The 22,190-nt window shown below is 29.0% G+C and overlaps 1 protein-coding gene and 1 long non-coding RNA gene across 9 annotated transcripts in view; one reads left to right on the forward strand and one right to left on the reverse strand.

Annotated features, from left to right (window-relative positions):
* The window catches only part of LOC124419042, a 28,907-nt gene extending 14,951 nt beyond the window's left edge, over positions 1-13,956 (reverse strand). The window contains exons 1-2 of one of the 2 annotated variants that reach the window (XR_006940354.1): positions 13,752-13,956; positions 10,698-10,863 (exon numbers count right to left, since the gene is read on the reverse strand). This is a non-coding gene — a long non-coding RNA (uncharacterized LOC124419042). Of the gene's footprint in view, positions 1-10,697; positions 10,864-13,726 lie in introns of both variants that reach the window. The other variant, XR_006940355.1, reaches the window with a different exon arrangement.
* LOC111684411 (mannosyl-oligosaccharide alpha-1,2-mannosidase IA) overlaps positions 1-22,190 on the forward strand; it is a 306,748-nt gene that overhangs the window by 23,194 nt on the left and 261,364 nt on the right. Inside the window, exon 1 of one of the 7 annotated variants that reach the window (XR_006940352.1) lies at positions 20,724-20,955. The exons of 5 other annotated variants lie outside the window; for them this stretch is intronic. The gene's annotated coding sequence lies outside the window, so the exon portion shown is untranslated. Of the gene's footprint in view, positions 1-20,723; positions 20,956-22,190 lie in introns of those variants that run through there. One more of the 7 variants, XM_046947210.1, reaches the window with a different exon arrangement.

Genomic DNA, 22,190 nt, shown 5'->3' on the forward strand with positions numbered 1-22,190 from the left:
TTACATAGAAAAGAAACGGGTAAATAATTTTTCTCATGTTAATACTGTCATTACTAAAACTTTTGCTATTGCAAACCATGACATTGTTTGCTGGTATATGGCTGAGTTCATGCGTTTTTTTACATAAGCTTCAATATGTGTCTGTATGTATAAAGTGACATTTTGATGTTGTATAACATTTCCGGTTTATCAATATCTTTCATTTATGTATAGAGCAATAACAAAAAAAATTTATATATTGATGGGGAATTATGCATACACAAACAGTCATACACATATATATATTTACTTTTGTATGTTTGTATTTGAATTTTATACTCACACTTGAATTCTATACTACCACTACACACACTCTCGTACATGTTAACCAATCTCTTGTGTGTAAAACATGTGTTTGCTATAAAAATATTGAAAATGTTTTTTTCTCTCCATTTACATAAAAAAGCTTTGTTTATATGAGTGTTGTGTGTTAAAGGGTTGAAGCGCACTCATACAATTCAAATTTCTACTAAATAAATTTACAAAAAATGTCAGTTTTTCTGACACACATTGTATATTGAGATGGAGTCAATGTCAGCATGTTGCATGCCAGAAAACTAAATTTCTATATATTTCTATATAAATCATGGATTTTTCTATTCGCTGTCAGCAGAACAAGTAGGAAAAAAATTAAATAATATTTATAGCAATAAAGTGGCATTGATCAAATACTATTGTATATTCGGATTAGTAATACAAAATCAATTCAGATTTACGGGTTTATATTTGTTTTTCTTTTATTAAAGTAATGTTATCAATTGACTGGTAGATATTCTATAAATTAATTAATTTTCTATAGGATATTATACTCTGAAGCAGACAAATTGTTTATAGGTAAGGATGACTTAAGCAGAAAAATCTATAGTAAAAGATAGTCTGAATATGAGATCGGATTCAGGAATTTTCTATAAGAAAATTTGCTTAGAATCAGAGCAATTCAAATCAATTTTCTATAGAAAAAGTAGCTTTGAATCAGAATTGTTTCTATAGCAGAAGTTCATCAGAATCAGAGCAATTTTCTATAAAAATAGTTGCTATGAATCGGAGTTTTTTTCTATAGCAAAAGTCGCTCTAAATTACAATAATTTTTTTCAGAGAAAGAGTCTATCGATCAGGCCAATTTTCTAGAGGAAAACTGGCAATTTTTATAGAAAACGTTTTTTTGAAATAGAGCAATTTTATATAAGATAATACGCTCTGAATCATACAGAGCTGGGAATTAGGAATTTTCTATAAGAAAATCTACTTAGAATCAGATCAGTTTTCTATAGAAAAAGTTGCTCAAAATTTAGAGCAATTTTCTATAGAAAAAGTTACTTAAAGTTAGACTTTTGTTGCTCAGAATCGAAGCGATTTTCTATTAGTTGCTATGAATGAGCAGAAGTTGCTTTGAATCAGAGCAATTCTCTTTAGCAAATAAATCAGACCAATTTTCTATAGGAAAAGATCCTCTGGATCAGGCCAATTTTCTACAGGAAAACTAACAATTTATTGAAAAAAGTTGTTCTGAATTATTTTTAATAGAAAAAGTTATCTTCTATAGCAGAAGTTGTTTTGAATCAGCAAAAGTTGCTCTAAATCATACCAATTTTCAATAGGAAAAGATCCTCTGGATCAGGCCAATTTTCTATAGGAAAACAAGCAATTTACAGAATAAGTTGCTCTGAATTATTTTTTATAGGAAAAGTTGTTCAGAGCCTGAGAATTTTTCTATAGTAAAAGTAGCTCAGAATCAGAACAAATTGCTGTGAATTTTAGAAAGATGCTGTGAATTTGAGAATTGTTTTTAGAAAAAGTTGTTTTAGATTAGATCGTTTTCTCTAAGAAAAGTTGTTCTGAATTAGATAATTTTTCTGTAGGAAAAGTTGATTTGAATCAAAGCATGTGCTCTACAATAGAGTACATTGTGAGTTTTCTTTAAACATAAGAAAATTCCCTTTTCAATTCAACTTTAATTGCTTTATCTCTTCTTAATATAAAGTTTGACCTAATACTTTTCCTTCTTCTTCTTATTGTATAATTTGTTTTACTTTCTCTATCAAAACTTTCAATTACTATTTGCTTTTCTAAGAATTTATTTCTTTATATATGTATTTCTTTTCATTTACTTGTAAAATAAAGAAATGACAACTTCAACATTTTGTTCGTCCTTTTTATATATAGCCAAAGATTTTTGTTTAGTTTTCTTCTCTGTTCTTTGCTATAGAGTGTGTATTAATAATTCATAAAATTGCAGTTTGCTACTACTGTTTATTTTAGTTTTTCCCCTTACCCTGCCCCAACATATGCCATAGATGTTACGCACTAATGATGGCCTAAAAGTATACTTTATATTGTGATAGTGTTTTTTTATGAGTTTTTTTGTACCTACTTATAATCTTGAATGTTTACATGTAGCATATGTTAAGGGATTTAATCTTTTAATATTTATATTTTTTTCAAAATTTATCTTTTTCACTCGTTCTCTTATATTCTTAAGTTTATTTTTATTTTTTTATCATCATGACCATACAGAAAACAGTAAATATATTCTATATGAAAATAAATAGAATTTTTTATTTAAACTTTTTGTCTATGAAACAACAACAACAAAAACAACAAACTTAAAAACTGTAACGTAGTGTTTTATCTTTAATCTAAAAACGTGATAAAGCACAAAATATTGTTATAAACATTTGTGATATTTTTATATATTTTTTTGTTTTTAAAATTTTATTTCTTCGTATACTAGTGTGGTTTATGTTTTGGCATTATTTATATATTTTAATATTTAAAAAAAAGTAAATTAAATTTTTGTTTATAGTTTTTATGTTTCCGTAACTGCATAGAATTTTTTCTAGGTCAAGGTCTTCTATAGGAAATGATGCTAAGAATCAGTGTACTTTTCTATAGGCAAAGCTAATCTAAATAAGAATAATTTTTTATAGGAAAAGTTGGTCTGAGTTAGAGATCTTTTCTACATAAAAAGTAGCTCGGAGTCATAGTACTTTTCTATAGAAAAAGTTGCTCTAAATCAGAGTACTTTTCTATAGGAAAAGTTGCTCTGAATCAGAGTACTTTTCTATAGGAAAAGTTGCTCTGAATCAGAGTACTTTTCTATAGGAAAAGTTGCTCTGAATCAGAGTACTTTTCTATAGGAAAAGTTGCTCTGAATCCGAGTACTTTTCTATAGGAAAAGTTGCTCTGAATCAGAGTACTTTTTTATAGGAAAAGTTGCTCTAAATCAGAGTACTCTTTTATAGGAAAAGTTGCTCTGAATCCGAGTACTTTTTTATAGGAAAAGTTGCTCTGAATCCGAGTACTTTTTTATAGGAAAAGTTACTATGAATCAGAGTACTTTTCTATAGAAAAAGTTACTATGAATCCGAGTACTTTTCTATAGAAAAAGTTACTATGGATCCGAGTACTTTTTTATAGAAAAGTTACTATGAATCGGAGTACTATTCTATAGGAAAAGTTGCTCTGAATCAGAGTACTTTTCTATAGGAAAAGTTGCTTTGAATCAGAGTACTTTTCTATAAGAAAAGTTGCTCTGAGTCAGAGTACTTTTCTATAGGAAAATTTGATCTCAGTCAGAGTACTTTTTTATAGAAAAAGTTGCTGTGAGTCAGAGTATTTTTCCATAGAAAAAGTGGCTCTGAGTCAGAGTATTTTTCCATAGGAAAAGTTGTTCTGAGTCAGAGTACTTTTTTATAGGAAATGTTGCTCAGAGTCAGAACTCTTTTCTGCAGTAAAATATGCCTCTTTGGCTTTAATTTCTAACAACATCTTTAAATTTACCTAATTCTGTACATTTTTATTTTTTTAATCTTTCTGCTGCATTTACTAAAACCCTTTACTTTAAATCGTCCTTCCATTCATTTATCCATTCATTATCGTCATTAGTTGTATAGATTTTTTTTGCCTTCTTTACTCTGACATTTATACTCATACAAAACGAAAGGAGGAATACTTTTATACATTTATATGTGATCAGTGTGTATTTGTTGGTATATGTGTCGACTTGATTTGTTCCAATTATTTTGTCATTTCTATAAAACTTTTTTCTGTCGTTGTTGCATTTCAATGCCTGTGATTACTTTTTATATTCTTCTTACTTTCAACATTTACAATTTGTACTGTCGTAGTTGTGTGTTTGGTTGTGTTTTCTAATTTTTTTCTCTAGATTTTTTGTTGCATACATCAAGGTCCTTGTTTTTTTGCTGTTTTATTTATTTTTTACATAAAAACAAAGTGAAAAAAACAACACAACAACTAAAATCATCAACTACAAAATGCCCAGTTTTTTATATGTGTTGGATGGAAATCTTGTTTTTTTGTATTAATATATATTTTTTTCATTTTTATCGTAAAATTTCCATTTTTAATTGAAAATCGATGTAGTGTTTTGTATGATTGTAGGAAACCTTTTGCGGTTGAAAAGTTATTTTCTTTCATAGAGAAATCTTTAATGGTAAAACTTGAGTTTTATCACAGTAATGTGGAGAAAATTTTTGATTCAGAGAAATTTTCTATGGAAAAATTTCTTAGATTCAGAGCTTTTTTTCTATTAAAAAGTTGCTCTCATTCATAGCATAGGAAAAGTTGTATTACTTCAGATTTTTTTATAAAAAAAAAAAATGCTCTGATTAAGAGCTATTTTTTGTGAGAAACGTGGCTCAGATTCGATTGGAAAAGTTGCTCTGTTTAAGTATTATTTTCTATAGGAAAAGTTGCTTTACTTTAGAACTATTTTTATAAGAAAAGCTATTCTGATTCACATATATTTTCTATGAGAAATGTTGCTCTAATTCAGATCTATTTTCTATAAGAGAAGTTGCTCTGAATCAGATATATTTTCAGTAAGAAAAGTTGCTCTGATTCCGATTTATTTTCTATAAGAAAAGTTGATCTGATTCAGAACAATTTTCGATAGTAAAAGTTGGTCTGATTCAGAGCGATTTTCTTTAGTAATGATTGCCCTGATTCGAAGCAACTTTCAATAGAAAAAGTTGCTCCGATTTAAAGCAATTTTCTTTAGTAAATATTGTTCTGATTTAGAGCGCCTTTCTATAGTAAAGGTTGCTCTGATTCAGATCTATTTTCTTTAAGAAAAGTTGCTCTCATTCAGATCTATTTTTTTTAGGAAAAGTTAATCTGGTTCGGAGCATCTTTCTATAGAAAAAGTTGCTCTGATTCAGAACTATTTTCTATGGGAAATAATGATTCAGAGCTATTTTCTAAGGAAAATTGTCCCTGATAAAGAGAAATTAGTTAAGGAAAGTTTACTTAGGTTTTCATAAATTTTCTATATGAAAAGATGCTCTGAATCAGATTCATCTTACATAGGTATAATTGCTATGATTCAAAGCAATTTTTTCTAAAAAGGTTATTCAAATTTAAAGGAACATTAATTTAACTTTAATTTATTAATATTTAATAAATTTCGTAACATAGTTTTCGGTTTGTTAAATTCAAGTTTGTTTATCTTTGAACTGTCCTTGTGCTGAACTATCCTTAATTTTATTGACATTATATAGCTGTTATTAACACAAAAACTATCTGTTCGTATCAAGTATCAAATATATTTTCTTATATTTAACTTAAGAACTAAATAAATTGTCAACATTCAATTCAATAAGAAAGAAAACAAACTTTGAAAACCAAAACAAAACTTTCCATCGCCATCAAAATAATCTTGAAAGTAAACTTACAAGAACCACGAAGGTTCTTTTCATAACTGGCTTAATTTTGTGTGTTAGTAATAAAATAGTGCGTGTATGTGTGTGTGTGGAAGAGTAATTAAATCATTATGTATTTTATTAATTTATGTACTTTCTCTAAATGCCTTTTTCCTCTTTTCGTTTGAATGGTCCAACTTAATGCTGGCTGCTAAATATATTCATAACTATAGAGCAAACAAGTAACAGACGACTTCTTTTACGTCATCATAATCATAATTTAATAGAGACTAAATAACACAATCAAATGCAGACATAAATGTTGCCATAACAAAGGACATGACCTTAACTGTTAAAAAGAGGCTGGCTGCTGGCAAGTTGATGCTAAATTCTAGGGGTGATTTTTAGAGCCTCAACAATAACGAGATGTGAAATATTAATATAAGAAAAAATGTGTCTAAAATATGATACAATAATAACTATAAACATTTATGATGTGTTATATTTTAATTATTGCTGTCATTATTCTTGCACACATACACACAGAAATTAATTATGACACACATACAACATGTATATTAACTTAAATCATATGTTGATGTTGTAAACAAATTTTTATGTTCTTAAAGGTTTTATGTGTTGCAAAAGTATGAGTAAGGAGGGGGTCTTTTCCATTTAGATATTTCTAAAGTATGCTCATCTGTTTAGACCTTGGAAATATACATTTTTAGTGGTAATGGTTTCCAACAGAGCATTTTATGACTTTTTCTTTATAACATTTTACTTAAAACCTCAGATTTTTATCTATTATAAGGCTGTTATATACAATTCTTGCCAAGACCTTGAAGAAAATTACCCTCCACCAAAAACTAAATTTTAAACTATTTCTTCTTTCATTTAAGTTTTCTTTCCAAAGTTTTAAATTTTTCTTCGAAAATTTAAAAATATACTGTTGGCTTTATATTATTCACATGTAATTTTATTGTCTTCTAAATTTCCTCCATCATTCTTTTAACAAAATGACAATTTAATCAGTTTTAAATATTTTGCCAATAATGTTATTAAAAATTAAACTGAAAACATTAAAAACATTGTTTTAAGTCTTTGATAAAAGTTTTAATTATCTGTGTGTTTAGCTAAGAAAAAAATTTCCAGACAAAACCTCGTGCCATTGAGAATATAAATTTAACCCAGCAGTTTAAAACTGGGTCAATGTATCTCAATTCCAAAAGTGATATGAAATAGAAAAAGACTGAGAAAAGTATATGCTTTATTTCTGAGGAAAAGTGTCTCTCAATAAGAGTACAAATTCTATAGAAAAGAACTCTGTTTCAGAATACATTTCCATAGGAGAGGTGTACTTTTTTATAGAAAAAGTTACTCTGAATCAGAGTACTTTTCTATAGGAAAAATCTCTTAATAAGAGCACAAATTCTATAGAATAGTACTCTGTTTCAGAATACATTTCCATAGGAAAAGTTACGGTGAATCAGTGTATTTTTTTAAACGAAAAGTCACTCTGATTTAGAGTACTTTTCTATAGGAAAAGTTACTATGATTCAGAGTACTTTTCTATAGGAAAAGTTACTCTGATTCAGAGTACTTTTCTATAGGAAAAGTTACTCTGATTCAGAGTTACTCTGATTCAGAGTACTTTTCTATAGGAAAAGTTACTCTGATTCAGAGTACTTTTCTATAGGAAAAGTTACTCTGATTCAGAGTACTTTTCTATAGGAAAAGTTACTCTGATTCAGAGTACTTTTCTATAGGAAAAGTTACTCTGATTCAGAGTACTTTTCTATAGGAAAAGTTACTCTACTTTTCTTTAGGAAAAGTTAAAGTATACATTCATGATTTGTGTTAAGTAAAGTTTCCTTTAAGACTTTAAAAAGTTTAAAAATTCTGTTCTATATCATGACAAATCTAAATTTACTCTTTAACATAAAACAAAACTCTCCTAAAAGCATAAACACATTTTTCTTTCCGCTGTCTATTCCAAAGGGATCTAATTAAGAATACAACCAGGGACCCTGCATAGCTCTGCTATGTTAACAATACCGTAATCATTACTTTTAAGCTGCTTAAAATGCCAAAATTTCTAAGACGGAATGTAATATGTATTTATCTTATCACTCATACGCTGCGTATGTCAATCATACCGATAGTCTCTACATGGAAGTTTTCTTATTTTTTTGTTTTTGTTACTCGTCTCTTTAAAAACTTTTATTTAAATTCTTGCTTTTATTTTTTCAATTTTTGTTTTGTCACTTTTGCTAACCTATAGCTTTAACTCACTACACTGACTTGTTCATAATAACGTATTAAACCACCCCCAATCTCCAACTATGAGGTTCTTCTTGTTGAATGAACTTTTTTGTTTTGAATTCTTGTCAATTTAATGTCGAAACATGAATATGCTGGTTGGTTAGGTTCAAATTTTGCCAAAAAAATATGCGAATGAAAATCAATTTTTTTCATAGAATACAGCTTAAAGTCATAAAAAAGAAAACAGTGTGATATAAGCATGTGTTTGTAGGAGAAAAACAGTTTATGTAAAAAAGAAAATAATATAAAATAATTAAGTTGCTTTTTTGTTGTTATTATGTTCTTAATTGTGTACACGAGACTCCTTAAAGGCTTAAGTGAATAAAGCAACATAATTCTAAACACACATATACATACATATATGGTGTCTATAAGTATGTATGTTATTTACAGTTTATATGACTTTATACAGAGTTTATGTTTCTAAAATGTTGTGTTCTCTATCATGTGACCTTTTTAATGAGAACAAAACAAAAAAAAAAAAAAAAAAAAAACATTTCATCGCTATTCTAACTACTTCTTGTTTCATTAAGTTGTTTTGTTATTGTACTTAGTATTTTGGTGCCATGTGGTTATGTGTTGATATAATTAAATGTGTTTAAATAATTACACTTGTATGTATATGTATGTATATTATGTACTTGTTTAGTCACTCGTTCGTATGTGAATACATTTGTGAGAGCGCTGGTAAATAAAGTGAATTTCTTATTAATCCTTCTATGACTGCGTATGTATCGTTTAATTTATACTTAAATGTAAACCTGAGGCTGAATGTAGGAGTGTTGGGTTAAAAAGTATATTTTTTTTCTTTAGAATTCGTGGTGGTAAGATTCTATGAAGAGTACGTTTCTACACGAAAAGATACTCTGAATCAGAATACATTTCTATAGGAAAAGGCATCCTGAAACAGAATACTTTTCTCTTCTTGATTCTCTTGATTATAGTTACTCTATAATTCTAAATGAAAGTATTTTTCGATAGGAAAAGTTCCCCTGAATCATAGTTCTTTTCTATAGAAAAAGTTCCTCTGAATTAGAGTACTTTTCTATAGGAAGAATTCCTCTGAATCAGAGTACCTTTCTATAGGAAAAGTTACTCTGAATCAGGGTACTTTTCTATAGGGAAAAATCCTCTGAATCAAAGTACTTTTCTGTTGGGAATCATTTTCTGAATGAGAGTACTTTTCTATTGGAAAAGTTCCCCTTAATCGGATTACTTTTCTATACGAAAAGTTGCTCTTAATTAGAGTACTTTTCTATAGGTAAACTTCCTTTGAATCAGAGTACTTTTCCATATGAAAAGTTCCTCTTAATCAGAGTACTTTTCTATAGGAAAACTTTCTTTGAATCAGGGTACCTTTTTATATAAAAAGTTCCTCTGAATCAAAGTACTTTTCTATAGGTAAAATTCCTTTGAAACAGAGTACTTTTCCATAGGAAAAGTTCCTCTTAATCAGAGTACTTTTCTATTGGAAAACTTCCTTTGAATCAGAGTACCTTTTTATATAAAAAGTACCTTTCTATAGTACCTTTCTATAGGAAAGGTTACTCTGAAAAGACATTTTCGATAGGAAAAGTTTCTCTGAAGTAGAGTACTTTTCTATAGGAAAAGTTACTTTGAATCGGAGTACTATTCAGATCACTTTTATCAAACAAACTGCATTGAATAAGAGTACTTTTATAAAGGAGAATAAGTACTCTAATAAATTATTTTTTAGTACATTTCTATAGGAAAAGGCCTCCTGAAACAGAATACTTTTCTACAGGAAAATTTCCTCTGAATAGAAGGACTTATAACATAATTTTATTTGATGTATAGCTAGAGCAAACTTATTACTTGTTTAAAAATTTTTAAGATCCTTTTAAATTTGCTTCCTTCGAAGAATTAATTTCACAATATTTAAGTTTGTACAAATTGCTCTGTGTGTGTATATGTATATACTATATATATATGTGCGTTTATGCGTTTCTAGTGTAGCAGAGTGTTAAATCCTTTTGTGTTCATTACGAATGAATTGAATTTTCTATAATTAAGTTTTAATTGTTTGTGTTTTTGTTCGTTCCACTTTTATTTAAAAGACCCAACGAAAGTCGTTCATTCATGATATTTACCACTGCTTTCTCTCTCTCTCTCTATGTCATGAAAGAAGTATTGTTTTGATAGCACTTTAAGTGACTTGTTGTTTAAAATGAAAATTGTAATTGACATTTTTTTTGCTTAAATTTAAGTCTGTATAATTAAGGTTTCAAAACACAGATATAAATAGAATGTGTGTGAGTTTATCAGTATAAAACAGATTTTTCTTTAGGGTCTTATTTTATTCTAGTTTTAAGGATTTTTTCGGATTTTTTTCAATGCTAACATTATCTTCATAACTCTCTTGTGCTTAAACTTTTTGACAAATATTTATGTTAAAAATTTTTAAATTTCAAAAAAGGAAATATGTCTAAATTAAAACTTTGTTTTTATTACTGTCACAGTCTCTTATTTGTCTTTAGGCTAAAAGTTTCTGACAATTTGCTAATTTTGTGTTTTATATTATATATATAAAAAACTTTTACATATTGACGTGGTTGATAATTAAAAAAAAAAAAGTTATAAAAGTTTTACCTCAAAAATATTTTTTAAATATATTTTTGGTATTTAACCACAAAAAAACTATATTCAAATTACCTTTTTAACGTCATTACCTTCGTATGGTGCATGAGAATTGTATTTGGCGCAAAATAACATAATTACGTGGATTTTGTTGCAACCTTCAAACAAAGTTGCACAAACAGAAATAATAAAGATGTTCTTTTATTAGCTATGGTCTCTTTCTCACTCTATCTCTCTCTGTCTGAAAAAAAGAGAAGAAAAGTATATATTTAATTTTTGAAAATAACCCTAATTAAACTAAATTTATTTGAATTAGTTTTTGTGGTTTTTTATTATTTTGTTAGTATTTGTGGTCTTGCAATTTAAAGTATTGAAATTTTATTTAGACTTTATTAAATTAAAATAACTATTATTTAAATGAAAAGTTTTTTTGATAAGCCGTGTGCTTAGGTAAAGTGTTGTTTGTTCTAATCTAACTTATATAATAAAAAGAAAATAAGATAAGAATTTTTATTTTTTTTTTCTTAATAAAAGCGTATCTGTTTTTTAAAGTTTGTATTGCTTACGGCAATAAAAAATAAAAAAAGTGGAAATAGAACAGGATATTAAAGAAAATTACGAAAACATTTGAAAGTACAGTTTTTCGTCTACGAAATATGTTTTTTCGAAGATCTTTCCTTTTTCTCCTTTGAGAAACTTTTTGGCTTCAATCGAAGTCCATTCTTTCGTTTACGAAACCCTGTTGGCATAGACACAAACCGAGACAACTCAAATCGGCGACGACTGGCCGCCAATAATATTTTGAAAGCCGCGTGCCGACTTCTTTCGGCTCAAAAGCTTAAGCCTGCTTAAATTTAGCAGCTGATAAAGATAATAATTTAACCAATTTAAACGAAGTTGCCACTATTTTAAATTCTTACGGTTTATTGAAAAGAGTTGCCACCCAGTTTATTAAAATATTGTATATTACTATAAAAATGGCCATTTTCTGCAGAAAAAACTTATATAGAGACAAATTTCTATTTAACAGATTAGTATATAGAGATTTTTATATAATAAATGCTTATAAGGACAATTTCTAAAGAAAAAGTTAAAATGAGCCGATAATTTAGCCGCCGCTGATATTTTCTATCACCGACCCTAAATGGTTGCGCCGACGCGCCTATCATTTTGCATCGGCTTGTTTTTTGCCTTTTCGCTTCGATCGAAGGCTATTTTTCTAGGAAACTTGTTTACTTCGATCGAAGGCCATTTTTCCGTGTAGAAAACTCTTTGGCTTTGTTCGAAGGACTGCTTTCAATTTCTGAAAAAAAATTAAGTTGAGTCGACAATTTGGCAGCCGCTGATATTTTCTATAATAAGCCGCCACCGCGCTGATCATTTTGCGTCGTCTTGTATCTCTGCGTTTTGGCTTCGATCGAAGGTTTTTTTTTCTTTCTAGAAACTCATTGCCTTCGATCGAAGGACAGTTTTCTGCCTAGGAAACATGTTAGCTTCCATGGAAGATCAGTTTACCATCTAGGAAACTTGTTGGTTTCAATCGAAAACCAGTACTGACAATTCGGCCGCCGTTGATATTTTCTTAATAAGACGCCGCCGTGTCGATCATTTTGCATGGGCCCTCGATCGACAATTTGGCCGCCGCTGATATTTTCTATAATAAGACGCCGCCGTGTCGATCATTTTGCATGGGCTTATATCTCTGCCTTTTGGCTTCGATCGATGGCTATTTTTCCCTCTTGAAACTTGTTGATTTCGATCGAAGGCCAGTTTTTTGTCTAACAAACTTATTGGCTTCGATCGAAGGACAATTTTTGGTTTTAATTGAATCTCATTTTCTATCTATGAAATTTGTCGGCTTTGATTTAAGGCGATTTATCCGTCTAGGAAATTTAAAGCTACCGATCAATGGTAAGATTTGAGTTTAGGAAATGTATTTGCTTAGATCGAAGGTCGTTTAACTGGTACGAAATCCGTTCAGATAACAGAAGTCGTGTTTTCCGTTCAGGAAACATGTTGAGGACCAGTTTTCCGTTCAGAAAACTTGTTGAATTTGATAAAACTACCCTCCGTTTTCAAAATGTGTGGGCTATTTAGGATTTAATCGAAGATCAGTTAATCATCTACATGATACATGTTCTCTTCTTTCGTTCATGCTTTACGTCATTTTTTTCTTTTTCTATTTAGGTTCCTGTTTTCACAATCCCTTAAGAACTATATCTAAACTTGAGATTATGAACTGAAGTATCTTTTTTCCAAACATTGCTTTTTGATAGCATTTTTTTTCTTTATTTAATTCACATACTCTCACATTTGTTTATTTATTTATTTGTGAACCCTCGAGCTTTATGAGCGTTTTTTTTGCGTTAAATAGATTTTTATTCTATGATAAAAATAATGTCTCTTAAATGACAAAAAACAACTAATGTTTTTTTGGTGCAATTTAAATATTTATCGCTCTTGATTCATTTAACAATTATTTAAAATTGTTTATTTAATTAAAATTTATTTATTTCTATTTTACTAAATAGAAAAATTTATTGTTTTTTGCTATTTGCTGCTGTATATGTTTTATTTAATTTCAATTGACCCTTCGTGCTCGAATCAAATTTCTATATAAAATAAAATTTAAACAAAAAATTACATGATGACTATAATTGTGGTTTATTTACTAGTTTTTTTGTTGTTGTTATTATTGTTATTATTCGTATTGATGTAATTGTAAATTTTTTTCTGTTGTTGCGGGTTTTTGTCGTAACTGCTGTTACTGTCGCTCAAAAATGTCATTTGATAAATGCAAATTATTCATGATAAATCGATTTCATGATGATCAAGCAAATTATTAACTGTTTAGAGAGAAAACATATGAGAAGTAAAAATATAGGAGGTAATTAGTTGTTTTTATTAAAAATCGAGCAATTAGAAAGCAACAAAAAAAAAAAAAAAACAATTTTTTGTTAAAAAAAAAATACATATTTTGTCAATTAGTTTTTCAAGCTGTATTTTTTTGTTATTATCTAGTAATTAAAAGGTAATTTAATTGCAGTTCATAAATGTTTCCTATTATATTAAGCGAAAATGTATGTTAAACAAGAATTTCATACTTAAAAATTCCACCAACAAACCAACCGTTCATTCATTCATCCATCCATCCAGACAGCCATGCATCCAACCAACCAACCAACCAACCAACCGACCGCTGTGTGAGTGTCATTGTCATTTACACTTCACTAATTTGTTGGTCTTGTTGTTTTTTTTTTTTTAACTGATTTTATGTTGTTTTTTCAATTATCACACTATTTTAAATGAATTTTTTTTCTGCTTCTTAACGCTGTTGTCGTTGCATTTATTATAATCGAAGTAGTTTTTGTTGTCGTTGCTTTTGTATGCAACAATTCACACCTTTGTTTGATTAAGTAGTTTTTTTTTCATTGTACTTTGTTTGATTTTCCCAAAGTTTTGCTCTTTTTAATAATTTCTATTGTAAATAAAATGTTTCTCTTATCTTTGTAACTCTCTTGTTCTCACAGTTGAATGATCTGTGAGAATAGCAGATTATTAGTCAATGTTGCTAATTTAGTGATATTTAAGGAAACAATAACCAACTTATTCCAGGAAATATGTTGTCATCGATCTAGTTTTTTCGGCTTTGATCAAAGACCAGTTTTTATTCTAGCAAACCTGTGGTTTTTAATCGAAGATCTGTTTCCCGCCAAGAAAACCTGTTGGATTTGATCGCAAGTAAGCTTTTCGTCTAGAAAATCTGTTGAATTCGATCGTAGGTATGTTTTTTCGTCTAAAAAACTTGTAGGGTTCCATCAAAGGCCAGTTGGACTCGATCGTAGGTATGTTTTTTCGTCTATAAAACGTGTTGGCTTTGATCGAGTTATGCTTTTTCTTCTAGGAAGCACGTTGGCTTCGATCGAGGTCAGTTCTTCGTCTAGAAAATCTGTAGGCTTCAATCAAAGATATGTTTTTTTTTGTCTAGAAAACCTGTTTGCTTCCATCAAGGGCCAGTTGGACTCGATCGTAGTCATGATTCTTCATCTAGAAAACGCGCTGGCTTCGATCGAAATTAGTTTTTCGTCTAGAAGATCTATTGGATTCGATCGTAGGTAAGTTTTTTCGTCTAAATAGAAAATGTGTTGGCTTTGATTGAGGAAAGCTTTTCTGCTAGCAAACGTGTTGGCTTCTGTTGGAAACGTGTGGGCTTTGAACAAGGTCTGCTTTTTCTTCTAGCAAACGTGTTGGCTTCGATCGAGGTCAAATCTTCGTCTAGAAAATCTGTTGGCTTCAATCGAAGATTTGTTTTTTGTCTAGAAAACCTGTTGGTTTCCATCAAAGGCCAGTTGGACTCGATAGTAGGTATGATTCTACGTCTAGATAACGTGTTGGCTTCGAGCGAAATTAGTTTAGAAATTAGTCTAGAAAATCTATTGGCTTCGATCGTAGGTATGGTTTTTCATCTAAATAGAAAATGTGTTGTCTTTGATCGAGGAATGCTATTTTGCTAGGAAACGTGTTGGCTTTGATCGAGGTCAGTTTCTTATCTAGAAATTTGTTGGCTTCGATCGAAGATATGTTGTTCGTCTAGAAAACCTGTTAGCTTCCACCAAAGCCCAGTTTTTAGTCTAGAAAACCTGTTGTTTTTAATCAAAACAAGTTTTCTGCCAAGAAAAAATGTTGTATTCTATCAAATGCTAGATTTTGGTATATCAAATCGATCGAGGTGAGTTTTTAGTTTAGAAACGTGTTGGTTTCGATCAAAGGATGTTTTTCATCTAGCAAACGTGGGGTTTTCGATAGTAGACATGTGTTCCCTCCAAGAGTCGAGTTGTTTTGGAACGAAGACATGATTTCCTTCTAGAACACTTGTTAGTTTCGACCGAACACCAGTTTTCAGTATATCGAAATATTGTTTTCTGTCTAGAAAATTAGTTTGTTTCGATCGATGGCTAAGGAGGGTGTTGATTGGAAAGCCATTTTTTTTTTGTTGAAAAAACGTTTTGGCTTCAATTGAAGACCAGTTTTACGGCTAAAAGATAGAAATCAAGTTTATCAAAAGCATATTCATATTAGATTTGAGGACATGTCAGTTTCTGTCCCAGCAATTGACATTACTGTTTAAAATGCGTTTGCTCTCTTCTGTTAGTTGCATTCGAAGAATCTCTCACTGCATGTGTTCTCTTGAACAACTCTTTCTTCTTAACTTTTTTCTATATTTAATATTGCACAATTACAAAAAATAACGCAAAACAAAGAAATATCAACAATAGCAACAACAACAATTTCCTTGTCGTATGTCTTGTTCAATTCTTAACATCATGTTCACAAACAAACAAAAAGTTGGAACAAAAAAAAAAACTTCTAGTTGTCATGTTTAGTTGTTGTTGCTGGATAACTTACATTATTGTAGTTGCCTTCTTAAATTCTTTTTTTTTTCGGTCGTTTTCTGATATTTTTCCAGTTGCTGTGTTTATTATTTTAAGCCTTATTTCTTGTTGTTGCTGTTGGTGGATTCTTCTACAACACGTATGTTTGTTTGTAACTTTAGGCCTTATAAATTTTTCGTCGTAGTTGTCGTTTTTTTGCTGAGTTATTTTTTTCTTCTGTTCCTTCGCTTTAATTCAACATGTTTGTAAGTTGTCTTGTTTATTGTTTAATAAACATTTTTTGCTGTTCTTGTGATGTTGTTGCTGTTGCTTTTTGGCTTTATTTGTTCCTCTATAGGTCTACAGCTGTTAAAGATTTGAGTCGTTTCGTCTGTGAGTCGATCGATGTTGGGTTTGTTGGTTGCTTGCGTAGTAGTGGTAGTTGTAGTTTAAGGAATTTTATGTGTCATTTTTTTGTACCTGGTATCAGTCACTCTGTTCTGTTGTTGGTTTCCCCTACTTACTTCCCAGATGTCTTCTCATCATGTGTTCAAATAAATTTTTTAAAGCCTAAATCTTTAAACAGTATGTTATCATTGAATTAAGACTTGAAAAAGGTCAGTTCTAGTTGAGTTCTAGTTCTGTTCTAGTTCAGCTCTATTTCAGTTCTAGGTTCTAGTTCGTTTCTAGTTCAGTTCTAGTGCAGTTCTAGTTGAGTTCTTGTTGAGTTCTAGTTCAGTTCTAGTTTAGTTCTAGTTCAGTTCTAGTTCAGTTCTAGTTCAGTTCTAGTTTAGTTCTAGTTCAGTTCTAGTCCAGTTCTAGTTCAGTTCTAGTTCAGTTCTAGTTCAGTTCTAGTTCAGTTCTAGTTCAGTTCTAGTTCAGTTTTAGTTCAGTTTTAGTTCAGTTCTAGTTCAGTTCTAGTTCAGTTCTAGTTCAGTCCTAGTTCTGTTTTAGTTCAGTTCTAGTTCAGTTCTAGTTCAGTTCTAGTTCAGTTCTAGTTCAGTTTTAGTTCAGTTCTAGTTCAGTTTTACAGTTCAGTTGAAGTTTAATTAAAGTTCAGTTCTAGTCAAGTTCTAGGTTACTTCTATTCAAATTAATTTTCAACATTAAAAAAAATCTGTTAAAATTATTAGAAAAGCTACTGTCCATCACATATATTTTTTATGAGTCATTTCTCATATGTGTTGGCCTGTCAGAAGGAGTATTGACTCCAGTATCGCATGTGAGAGTGTGTGAACATACGATTAGTATCATAACTCTTTGAACTGAGTGTTTTTAGATGTAAACGTGTGAGTATAACAGTTTATGTGGATGTATATATCCATATGTATTCCTATATAGCAGTTATAGAGTATAATATTGGTCATAAAAATGTGACAAATTATTTTAAGTATAGCAGAAACGTACAAAAGTATCACACACAGAGGGGGAGACCTAAAGACGTTTGGTCAAATAAACAGACTATTGGGATGGACAAACTGATATCCATACTCATACATAGCCTAATACATTTATAATAATGTTATGTATGCTGCTATGCTCTCCAATCATATTTTTATTATAAAAAAACATACTCAACTGTCTGTCTGCCTGTCTGTCGGTCTTTCGTTCAGTCTCCTAGTTCAGCAAAATTTTTGTTGCTGCATGAGTAGTTGTATTAAATTGGATAGAGATAGATCGATTCTTGAACGGTTGGTTTGGTTAATATGTGTGTCGTTGTCTATAAATGTTTAATAAATTACTAACAACAAATTATCTGGTGTTAAAGTTGAAAATAATACAAAAATATTTGAACACATACAATTACTTGCATTAATATCTTGTTTTTTTCTCTCTGCTGTTGCTGCTTGTTTTTTATTGAGTTGTGGGAATTTGTTTTAATTTATGTGACAAATACTTATTGGCGGAATGTTGTTGTTTTTCTGTAGGCCTACAAATTAACTCGAACTATTATTTATATAAATTATTGGCAACATTTTTTTTTACAGTTTTCTGAAAAGTAAATCATTTTGGTTTTATGGAAAATAATAGAATAGAAAAAATATTGGAAATAATTTTAAAGAGTTAATGTGTGAAGAGAATCTTACATTTAAGAAAATGTCAAATAATTTACATTTGTCTATTGGGTTCTTAAGTAAGAAGGGATTTGATTAAAAATTTTTGATTTCTAAAATCAAATCTAGTTCTAATTCTGTGCAGTACTAAATTTGTTAAGTTCTAGTTCAGTTCTAGTTCAGTTCTAGTTCAGTTCTAGTTCAGTTCTAGTTCAGTTCTAGTTCAGTTCTAGTTCAGTTCTAGTTCAGTGCTAGTTCAGTTCTAGTTCAGTTCTAGTTCAGTTCTAGTTCAGTTCTCGTTCAGTTCTAGTTCAGTTCTAGTTCAGTTCTAGTTCAGTTCTAGTTCAGTTCTAGTTCAGTTCTAGTTCAATTCTAGTTCAGTTCTAGTTCAGTTCTAGTTCAGTTCTAGTTCAGTTCTAGTTCAGTTCTAGTTCAGTTCTAGTTCAGTTCTAGTTCAGTTCTAGTTCAGTTCTAGTTCAGTTCTAGTTCAGTTCTAGTTCAGTTCTATTCAAGTTCTTGTCTTCTCTGTCTTTTCCAAAAACTTGTTTTCATTGATTAGGGATAAGTTTTTTTCAGTTCTAAACATGTTGTCTTTAGACTTTATCTTCGATTGAATATAAGTTAAAACGTTGCTAAGAAAATGTTTAAAATGTTGATAAGATCTTAAGTTAAAAAATTAAACTCTGGTTAAAATGTTGATAAGATTAAGACATATATACAATAATTTAGTAAATCTTTACCTTTTTTATGTTCAATTCTCTTTATTTATGCCGTTACGCTTTTTAGATGGAGAACAGTTTACTAATTACCGAGAACAGTTTAAATGCCAGTCAAAATTTTCCGTATTTTCAGTCTAATTATTATTGCTATTTAGTCATTTAACTTGGTTTCCACTCACATGGTTGGAATCTGGTTATTTATGACCACCGTGAAACATTTCTTGAAATATTTTTGTTATTATTTTTTTTTTAATTTTGTTTAATTTTTTGCTTTTGTTGGCATATTTTTGAAAAAACACTCCTTGTAAACATGTTGATTATTGTGTGTGTTTGTTTGTCTCTTACTAAAAAGCAGAAAATCTTCTTAAAAAATTGCTGTTGTGCTGTTCTGTGTAACAACAAAAAATAAATGACAAACCATTAACAAATAAAAAAATACAAAGTGGACAAAAAGAAAATAAACTTTTTTTGTGTGTGATAATATTGTTGTTTTAGTTAATAAATGTTAAAAATATCTACAAGTTGAAAGAAAAACAAAAACTTATAAATAAAAGTTACACCCAACAATAACTACAACAATAAAGATTAACTTCTGAACATCATTAAATAATAATAAAACGAAATAAAAAAGGAACATAAAAAACAACAACAACAAAAAAATGCTAAACAATGACCCACCTCAAAATGAGGCAACAGCAGCAGAAACAGCATCATCGCCAACAGCAGCTAAAATCACAACAACAACTGCAACAACAACATTATTATTTAAAGTATCATTATCATCAAATGAATATTTTGATGTCAACTGTTGTAAAAAAGATCAATGTCCAGGTACAATAACAACAAAAATGCTACAGCAGCAACAACTTTAATAACTTTTTAAAAGTTTTGACTGAATAATCCAACAAACAAACAACAACCACAACAACTACAACTAAAACAAACCCAACTACAACATCTTCGTCATCCTACCGGTGAGGGAGCTCTAGTTGACTTTGACTGTCTTACAAACTACTACAACAACATTCTAAGTGATTTATTAAATAAAATAACAACAACTAAAAGCCGGCATTTTTTTCTTTTCTTAACTTTAATAAAAGAGATATTTTGCACAAAAAAGAGCGAAACTTTTGCTCAAAGAGTTAGATTTCTTTATATTTGCATTGATTTGTATGCTTTCATATTTTCCTCTTGGTGTGTGATCTTGTTTGCATGTATCAATAAAAAGAGAGCAAGGTGAGCATAAAGTGTTTGTCACGAGTGTTTTTGTGTGTTGCGGTTATAAAATGAAACTTTATTGCGAGTATTTGTTGTTTCTTCCTGCTCATTTATTGTTAAAACCTCAAACCTAACAGACGCTGGTTATTTGTTGTTCGTGTTTTGTTTCTATATTCGTATTTTTGTTTTCCTCGTTTCTTCGTTCATTCATGCTTGGTTGGCCCAATCTAGCTTAATCTTGTTCAATAAAACCACAACATTTAAAGCGTTAAAAAACAAGAGTTGAATAACAAAAAAATTAAGTTAAATACATAAATAATAAAAATTTATCAATTACACTAAACCAATTTATACCGGAAAATCTTTAAATTTAATAATTTAAACTTTTTAAAATATTTTCCGCACTAAAGTAAATGCAAAACACAAACTTAAAATTTAAAACTTATAAAACAAGCTGAAAATTTTAACAACTTTGTAAATAATAAAAAAATCTCAATAAAAACAAAAAAATATATAAAAAATTGATAAATAAAACAAAAAAATATATATAAAATAAATTTTTACAACAAAAAATATTTAAATAATTGTGTAAAGTTTTGAATTTAACAAAAAAATAAGTCAAATTATTTTGTGTTAAAAAAAAAACTAAAACATCTTTTTAAAAGTTAAAAATTATTTAAAAGTAAAAAAAATATATTTTTATATAATTAGTTGAAATCTTAAAAAATCAAAAAAAGTTTTTCTTAAAATAGTTTGTTAAAAAGTTACCACCTTTATCCAATAAATAGTTTTACAAACAAGCACTTCAAATAAGTTTAATGAAGATCAATTATTAAATAATATATTATTAGTGTAAAAAAGCTTTACTTACCAAAATAAATAAAATAACAGAAAATTCGTAAAAATACATATTAAAAAAATTATTTTAATTAAATACAACTAGAAGATCAATCAAAATTCATTAAGAAATGTAAAAAACTAAAAAAAATATTAAACTCCCTACCATGGATGCGTCGATATTCGGTAAAAAGTTTGTTGTTTCTCAGTTCAGTTTAGTTCTAGTTTACTCCTAATTCAGTTGTGGTTCAGTTCTAGTTCAGTTCTAGTTCTAGTTCAGTTCTAGTTCAGTTCTAGTTCAGTTCTAGTTCAGTTCTAGTTCAGTTCTAGTTCAGTTCTAGTTCAGTTCTAGGTCAGTTCTAGTTCAGTTCTAGTTCAGTTCTAGTTCAGTTCTAGTTCAGTTCTAGTTCAGTTCTAGTTCAGTTCTAGTTCAGTTCTAGTTCAGTTCTAGTTCAGTTCTAGTTCAATTCTAATTCGGTATAGAAAGTGCAGGGATGAAAAAAGGGTTATCTACAATGTGTCCAATTAAATTAAGATTCATACTGCTCTTTTAGTAAATTTTTATTTAAGTTATTGATTAAACGGTTTTTAGAAGCTTTCTTCTTCATTCCGCCTCCAATTTGAATCAGTTGTTACAGAAGATTAACAAATAGAGTTTCGCTTTTCATTTGGCAATAAATTCCGTAGATCTAATAACCGCTAAACTTTAATATCTTATCATTAAAACTAATTTTTCTCCTATGACATTTATATTTATTTCATTATCACATTGTCAACACACTTTAGAAACTACATTAAATATATATTTGTCTTATAAATGACCACAAAATAACAATAAGAAATAATGTTGCTTTTATAAAGATAACTAATTCTTTTGTTAAAAAAACAAAAAAAAAAATGTGTGTAGGCTAAACATAGGCAAAATAATTAATAAGAACTGAGTCAAATATAGATCTTAAGCTGAAATTATAAAAGCATTTGTTGTGATCAATTTAAATTTATTTATTATATGAGTAGAGTTATTAATCATTTATTGTCAAATCATTAATAATAATAGTAAAACAATAAAACTATATTTTCAAAATATTTTTTTTGTTATACTATAGTTTTATTAAAGTTAAGTGGACAAATGTGACGTATGATTAATGCGATTTTGTTTGGTTTTTATTAAAGGGCCTAAAATTTTATTTGTTTGAAGGGAGGTATTGGAGAAAGTTAATTAATTTTTAAAGAAATGTCATAGATTAATATATTGTCCATATAATAGGCTGATCTATAATGTAAATCATAAACTAATCAAAAGTCCACACTATAGACATATTTATATTTCATGCTATAGACTGATCTATATTCCAGACTATAGCATGA

The sequence above is a fragment of the Lucilia cuprina genome, chromosome 3, assembly GCF_022045245.1.
Source record: "Lucilia cuprina isolate Lc7/37 chromosome 3, ASM2204524v1, whole genome shotgun sequence".
NCBI lineage: Eukaryota > Metazoa > Arthropoda > Insecta > Diptera > Calliphoridae > Lucilia > Lucilia cuprina.